This window comes from Canis lupus, chromosome X (assembly GCF_048164855.1).
Source record: "Canis lupus baileyi chromosome X, mCanLup2.hap1, whole genome shotgun sequence".
NCBI lineage: Eukaryota > Metazoa > Chordata > Mammalia > Carnivora > Canidae > Canis > Canis lupus.
Genome location: NC_132876.1, coordinates 104,495,195 through 104,502,189, shown reverse-complemented (window position 1 = coordinate 104,502,189; position 6,995 = coordinate 104,495,195). Strand labels below are relative to the sequence as shown.

Here is a 6,995-nt window from a genome sequence, read left to right as displayed (position 1 = left end):
GACACAGCTAATGCTGAAAGGCCGCTCTCATCCATAGTCCACCTTTGTGAACAGCCTCATCCTAATGGACAAAACCCCTCAGCGCCACTGATGTTACTGTGAAGCATCTGTCCTTATTTCTAGGATAATCTCTCTGTGATGGAATGGAGACATCCATCCTACTGTTGAACCTGTCACACTGTATTTATTTTCTCCTTCTGCCTATTTTTGGCCCCCTTCTTACTTCTTTTCTGTAATCCCCCCCATTCTTTGTTCAGTCTTTGTCTCTCTCCCTTAGATACTCACCCGAGTTTGACAGCGTGATTACTTAATACTTACCTGCCAAATTAACTGACTTATTTTACCAACTGGGTGGATATACAATACCTTGACACTTGCTATTTGAGTATTTTCCTGCATTTTTTGTGTCCATGATGAATAAATAATGGTGCCAGCATTCAAATATTGGTATTGGTAATTGGCCTGTTTTGTATTAAAGTATGAATCATAGTATATAGTGTCTCTCTCACTGTTTGACTTTAGTTCATTGAAGATTAATAGGTTAATATTAAAATTAATAGTCTCTTCCATTTCTGTTCACTTTCTAGGCTCCCTTCTTGTTTCTCCAAGTTGGGATGTTTACAATGAAAGAGGAAAGGACATTTAGTCAAATAAGTGATAAGAATAGCAGAGTAGTCCAGTTATTTGAGAATAGAACATATTCCTGTAGTTGCCCAAGATTTAGTTTTGAAATGTCCCCAAGTTTATTGTACCTACCAAGCATCATTGGCAACCATCTGGTGGTGCTGTTCATTTGTTACATTGGAGGATTGAGTTATATTCCCCAATGCAAAATACAGTGTCATCATTAAAAGCTGCAAGACTCTCCCCTTCCTCTATTCCTCCCTCCTTCCTTCTTTACTTTTCTTGACTCTTTCCTTCTTTCCCTTTTACTGCCACTCCCCATTCTCCCCTGCCCCCCACTGGCAATTATGCCAGTGGGTCTAATGTATATATTCATATTTGTATATATCAGAATATGTAGATTGTGTAAGAATAACCTTACAGAATATGTAAGATTATATTGTGGGCATGTTTTAAAGATTTACATTAATGGCTTTTCCAGAGAAGTAATTGTGTTTCTTTTTTTAAAAATTTTTAAAGATTTATTTATATATACAATGGAATATTACTCAGCCATTAGAAAGGACGAATACCTACCATTTGCTTCGATGTGATAGAACTGGAGGGTATTATGCTGAGTGAAGTAAGTCAGTTGGAGAAGGACAGTCATCATATGGTTTCACTCATGTGGAATATAAGAAATAGTGAAAGGGATTATAGGGGAAAGGAAGGAAAATGAGTGGGAAAAATTAGAGAGGGTGACAAAACATGAGAGACTCCTAACTCTGGGAAATGAACAAAGGGTAGTGGAAGGGAAGGCCAGCAGGGGGATAGGGTAACTGGGTGATGGGCACTGAGGAGGGCACTTGATGGGATGAGCACTGGGTGTTATACTATATGTTGGCAAATCGAACTTCAATTAAAAAAAATAGATTTATTTATTTATTCATGAGAGACACAGAGACATAAGCAGAGGAAGAAGCAGGTTTCTTGCAGGGAGCCCGAAGCAGGGCTTGATCCTGGATCCTGGGATCATGACCTGAGCCGAAGGCAGATGCTCCATGCAGGGAACCCGATGCGGGACTCGATCCTGGGTCTCCAGGATCACGCCCTGGGATGAAGGCGGCTGAGCCACTCGGACTGCCCAGTCTTTTTGTTTCTTAATATCTTTTTCATTTGGGGCCACCTGGGTGGCTCAGTGGTTGAGTCTGCCTTTGGCTCAGGTCATGATCCCAGGGTCCTGGGATGGAGTCCTGCATTGGGGTCCCCACAGGGAGCCTGCTTTTCTCTCTGCCTCTCTCTCTGCCTCTCTCTCTTTTGTGTCTCTCATGAATAAAAAATATCAAAAAAAATCTTTTTCTTTTGGGACCATATCCTTAATATCTATCCATGTTGTTGTGTGTCCTTCTACTTTGTTGTTTCTAAGTGCTGCATGATGTGCTGTAGTATGTATACTTCACATTCTCCTTATCCATAGTACCCTAGTGACAGACACTTAGGTTCCTCCAGCCTCCTTTATCACAAATGAAACTCTGTTGATGGACATCGAGGCTCCTTCCAGTTTGGCTATTGTGGACATTGCTGCCATAAACATTGGGGTGCAGGTGTCCCGGTGTTTCACTGCATCTGTATCTTTCAAACTTCAATTAAAAAATATATTAAATTAAAAAAAATATTTAAAAAAAAACAAATGAAGGCAGCCCGGGTGGCTCAGCAGTTTAGCACCGCCTTCAGCCCAGGGCCTGATCCTGGAGACCCAGGATTGAATCCCACGTTGGGCTCCCTGTGTGGAGCCTGCTTCTCCCTCTGCCTGTGTCTCTGCCTCTCTGTCTCTCTCATGAATAAATAAATAAAATCTTTTTTTTCTTTCCTTTTTCTTTATTGGAGTTCAATTTGCCAACATTTAGCATAACACCCAGTGCTCATCCCACCAAGTGTCCCCCTCAGTGCCCATCACCCAGTCACTCCAACCCACCCCCCCACCTCCCTTTCCATTACCCCTTGTTCATTTCTCAGAGTTAGGAGTCTCTCATGTTCTGTCAACCTCACTGATATTCTCACTCGTTTTCTCTCCTTTCCCTTTATTCCCTTTCACTAATTTTTATATTCCCCAAATGAATGAGACCATATAATATTTGTCCTTTTCCGATTGACTTATTTCACTTAGCATAATACCCTCTAGTTCCATCCACGTCGAAGCCAATGGTGGGTATTTGTCGTTTCTAATGGCTGAGGAATATTCCATTGTGTACATAGACCACATCTTCTTTATCCATTCATCTTTCAGTGGACACTGAGGCTCCTTCCACAGTTTGGCTATTGTGGACATTGCTGCTATAAACATCGGGGTGCAGGTGTCCTGGCATTTCACTGCATCTGTATCTTTGGGGTAAATCCCCAGCAGTGCAATTGCTGGGTCGTAGGGCAGATCTATTTTTAACTCTTTGAGGAACCTCCACGCGGTTTTCCAGAGTGGCTGCACCAGTTCACATTCCCACCAACAGTGCAAGAGGGTTCCCCTTTCTCCACATCCTCTCCAACAGTTGTTGTTTCCTGCCTTGTTAATTTTCCCCATTCTCACTGGTGTGAGGTGGTATCTCATTGTGGTTTTGATTTGTATTTCCCTGATGGCCAGTGATGCGGAGCATTTTCTTATGTGCTTGTTGGCCATGTCCATGTCTTCCTCTGTGAAGTTTCTGTTTATGTCTTTTGCCCAATAAAAATCTTTTAAAAAAATAACTACCACTAAGTGAGTACTTTATATGTGCCAGGATTATGCTAGGTGCTTTATATAGTCTTTGTGTTTTTAAAAAATTTTGTATTGAAATTCAATTTAGTTAACCTATACTGTATTATTAGTTTCAGAGGTAGAGTGTAGGGATTCATCAGTTGCATATAACACCCAGTGTTCATTCCATCATGTGCCCTCCTTAATGTCCATCACCCAGTTACCCCATTCCCCCACTCACCTCCTCTCCAGTAACCCTCAGTTTCTTTTCTTTTTTTTTTTTAAGATTTTATTTATTCATGAGAGACACACGGAGAGAGGCAGAGATATAGGCAGGGTCCTGTGGGGAGCCCGATGTGGGACTCCATCCCAGGACCCTGGGATCACGACCTGAGCCAAAGGCTCAACCACTGAGCCACCCAGGTGCCCCAGAGACTAGGATTCTTAACAGTTTTGAGGGTCACACACCCTTTGAAAATCAAGTGACAACTTTGGACTCTCTCCCCCTCAGATGCAATGCACATGAAATTTTACATACATGTTATTGGGCTGGGTTTTGGACTTTTTAAAAAAAATTAAAATTCAATTAATTAACATAGTATATTATTGGTTTCAGAGGTAGAGTTCAGTAATTCATCCGTTTCCTGTAATACCCATTGCTCATTACATCACGTGCCCTCCTGGATTTTGGACTCTTAAAATCCATCCATGGATCCAGGTTCATTATCTCTGTCTACTTGATGCTGCTTGGGAGGGTAGGATGTCGGGGGTGTTCTTGGCTCTGCCATTAACTAGTCAGGCCACCTTAGGCAAATCCATTTAACCTCTTTGGGCCTCAGTTTCCTTATCTATAAAGTAAGAAGCTCAAACTATCCCTTTCAGTTCTACCATATAATTCTGTTTAAGAAGTCTTTTTTATGAAAAGGAATTTGGCATTAGCCTTAGAAAAGGCCTGAAATCACTATTTCTCGCAGAATAAAGAAAAATCCTAACAACTACATGTGGATAGTTGTCTGAGAGACATTATCATTTTTTTGGGATTCCCAAATATATACCGAGGTCCTACTATGTACCTCTGCTCTGCATAGCACTGATAAGTTTCACTGATAAAGGTTCTGTCCTTGCCTCCCAGATGGGGCAGTTTCAGTGCACTTACACATACGTTTTCAGTTTGAAGAAGTGAGAAAAGATCAAGTTGTGTGAATTTCCCTGGAACTGAATAAAATCTGCTTAAATGCTCTCTATTCAGGCTTTTCCTGACAGCCATGCTTCTAATTCGGCTCCCTTCTTCCGGAGAAAAGCTAATGTATGGAGGAGCAGGCTTTGCCATTCTCCAGCTCACGGCTTGCCAGAGGCCCAGCTTTTGCTTCTTAAAGGGACTAGGCCTTTCTTTCCTGAAACCCTCCAAACCCCCTCTTAACAGCACAGTTCACAAACTGTCAGGCCTTGGTTTCCTCACACCCACGTTGCTTTCCTGACACTAGAGCAGGAGGGAAAAAATCTGCAGGGTTGAACTGGTTTATGGCGGATACAATGGAGCATTGAGAAGTTCTCATTTTTATTTACTTATTTGATAATCTGCTACTTATTTTATTTTTGCTCCTTTGTTCAGTCTTTGTCTTTCTCCCTTTGATACTCACCCGATTCTGACAGCATGATTACTTAATACTTACCTGCCAAATTAACTGACTTATTTTACCAACTGGGTGGATATACAATACCTTGACACTTGCTATTTGAGTATTTTAGTGAATTTAAAAAAAAAATGTCCCCGGTGATATCTTATCCAAAGGCGAAGCCCTAGGGCTGCTTTTATTTAAAAAAAAAAAAAAAGACGTTTGTTGCTTTTGTATTTATAAGCCATGTTTGGTTATAATACGTGTTCCACTATAAGATAGAGCCAACCAGTTTTCTCCTTCCAGTTACAAAGGGTGAAAGATACACATATTAGCATATATTCCAGTTCAATTTTGTGGAGATTATTTTGCCATCTCTCAACAAGGATATGGCTTTGTTCATAGAGATTTAGTTCCTGGACTGGGCCAATTTAGCTGATTTTATTTGTTTGTTTGACATTTTCTTTTCTGGTATATAATCAACAATGGATTAATAAAATATTTCCCAAGAGCCAAATAACTATCATTTTTTATGAGTAGAAGTGGGATTAATGACACTATTTCTTTTCTTTCTAGAAATTAATATGCTGCCCATCTCCAACACACACATTTCTCTTCTAGGTCAGTATGAAGGAGTACAGGATAGATAAATTAAGCACTCTCATATGTGTTTTCTCAAACACTCAACTAAACATTGAATCTCAAGATTATTTTATTTTTTATTTTTTTAAAGATTTAATTCATTTATTTGAGAGAGATATTGAGAGAGAGAGAGAGAGAGAGAGAGAGAGAGAGAGAACACAGGTAGGCAGAGCAGCAGGCAGAGGGAGAGGAAGAAGCAGACTCCCTGTAGAGAAGAGAGCCTGATGAGAGGCTCAATTCCAGGACCCCAGGATCATGACCCGAACTGAAGGCAGACGCTCAATTCACTGAGCCACCCAGGTACCCAGATACTTGCTTTTTTAATTCTGATTTTTTTCTTGAGTGTAGAGTGGCAGTTTCTGGAAGCTGTATGACATATATGACTGTATGCAGAAGCAGATATATGAAACAGTTGTCTCCTATTAAGTCAGACAATAAAGAAACTTGCAAAAATATAAAACAACGCCATTTGTCTCATTATTTTTTGTTTTGGCAAATATGGCTATTTTTTGCAAAACATGTTATTTACATTAATGTGTAATAGGTCTATTGTTATTTTTATGTGAATTAATATTTTAAAATTCTCAGTTGTCATTTCTAATATGGTAAATATCAATAGATATAAGCCATATAAATAAAAGCTCTCTGGGGTTTTCAATAATTTTTTTTTCATGGACCAATCTAAGTTATTTATTTAAGCCATCTCCTGCCATAAGCAAAGGGATGGAGGATCAGTATACTGCTCATCAAAGTAAGGACGGTGAGCTTAAGGTCCCATTTACTTTTCTGGTCCGTGTGCAGAGTCATGGTCCAAACCAATCCTACGGGTGGTGGTCCAGGTTCTTTTTATTCATCTTCATATCTGGTTGGAAGTGGATTCACGTGAGAGTTATGGAATAGAGTATGATTACCGTCTCCCCAGGAAAAGGGCTTGGACCTGATGTGGAGATGGGGGTAGGCAATGAACTCAAGTCTTCCGTGCTCTCCATGATGGGACTTCAGGAAGCCGTTCAGCATGCTCAGTCCCACGCCGGGGAGCACTATGAAGTGGGTGAGGGCCTTCCATATGCGAGCTGAGCCCTCCTTGCTGTGGGCACCGCTCAACATGGACTGCCCCAGCTGTGCCCTGGACTGACCTAGCAGCCCAGAGAGCTGGAACACAGCTGCCACCACCGCCATTTTCGACCTGGACCAGGTTTTCAATAATTTTTAAGAGTGTAAGGAGTCTTGGGGCACCTCAATGGTTCAGTCAGTTAGGTGTCCAACTTTTCATCCCAGCTCAGGTCTTGATCTCAGGGTCATGGGTTCAGGCCCCGCATTGAGCTCCACGTTGGGTTTGGAGCCTATTTAGAAAAATAAAAGAAAAAAAATAAAAGAGGGTAAGGGGTCATGAAACTAAAAAGTTT

At 41.0% G+C, this 6,995-nt stretch overlaps 1 pseudogene; it reads right to left on the bottom strand.

Moving 5' to 3' along the window:
* Positions 1-6,269: 6,269 nt before the first annotated feature.
* Positions 6,270-6,768, bottom strand: LOC140628734 (cytochrome c oxidase subunit 6A1, mitochondrial pseudogene; annotated as a pseudogene).
* Positions 6,769-6,995: the final 227 nt, after the last annotated feature.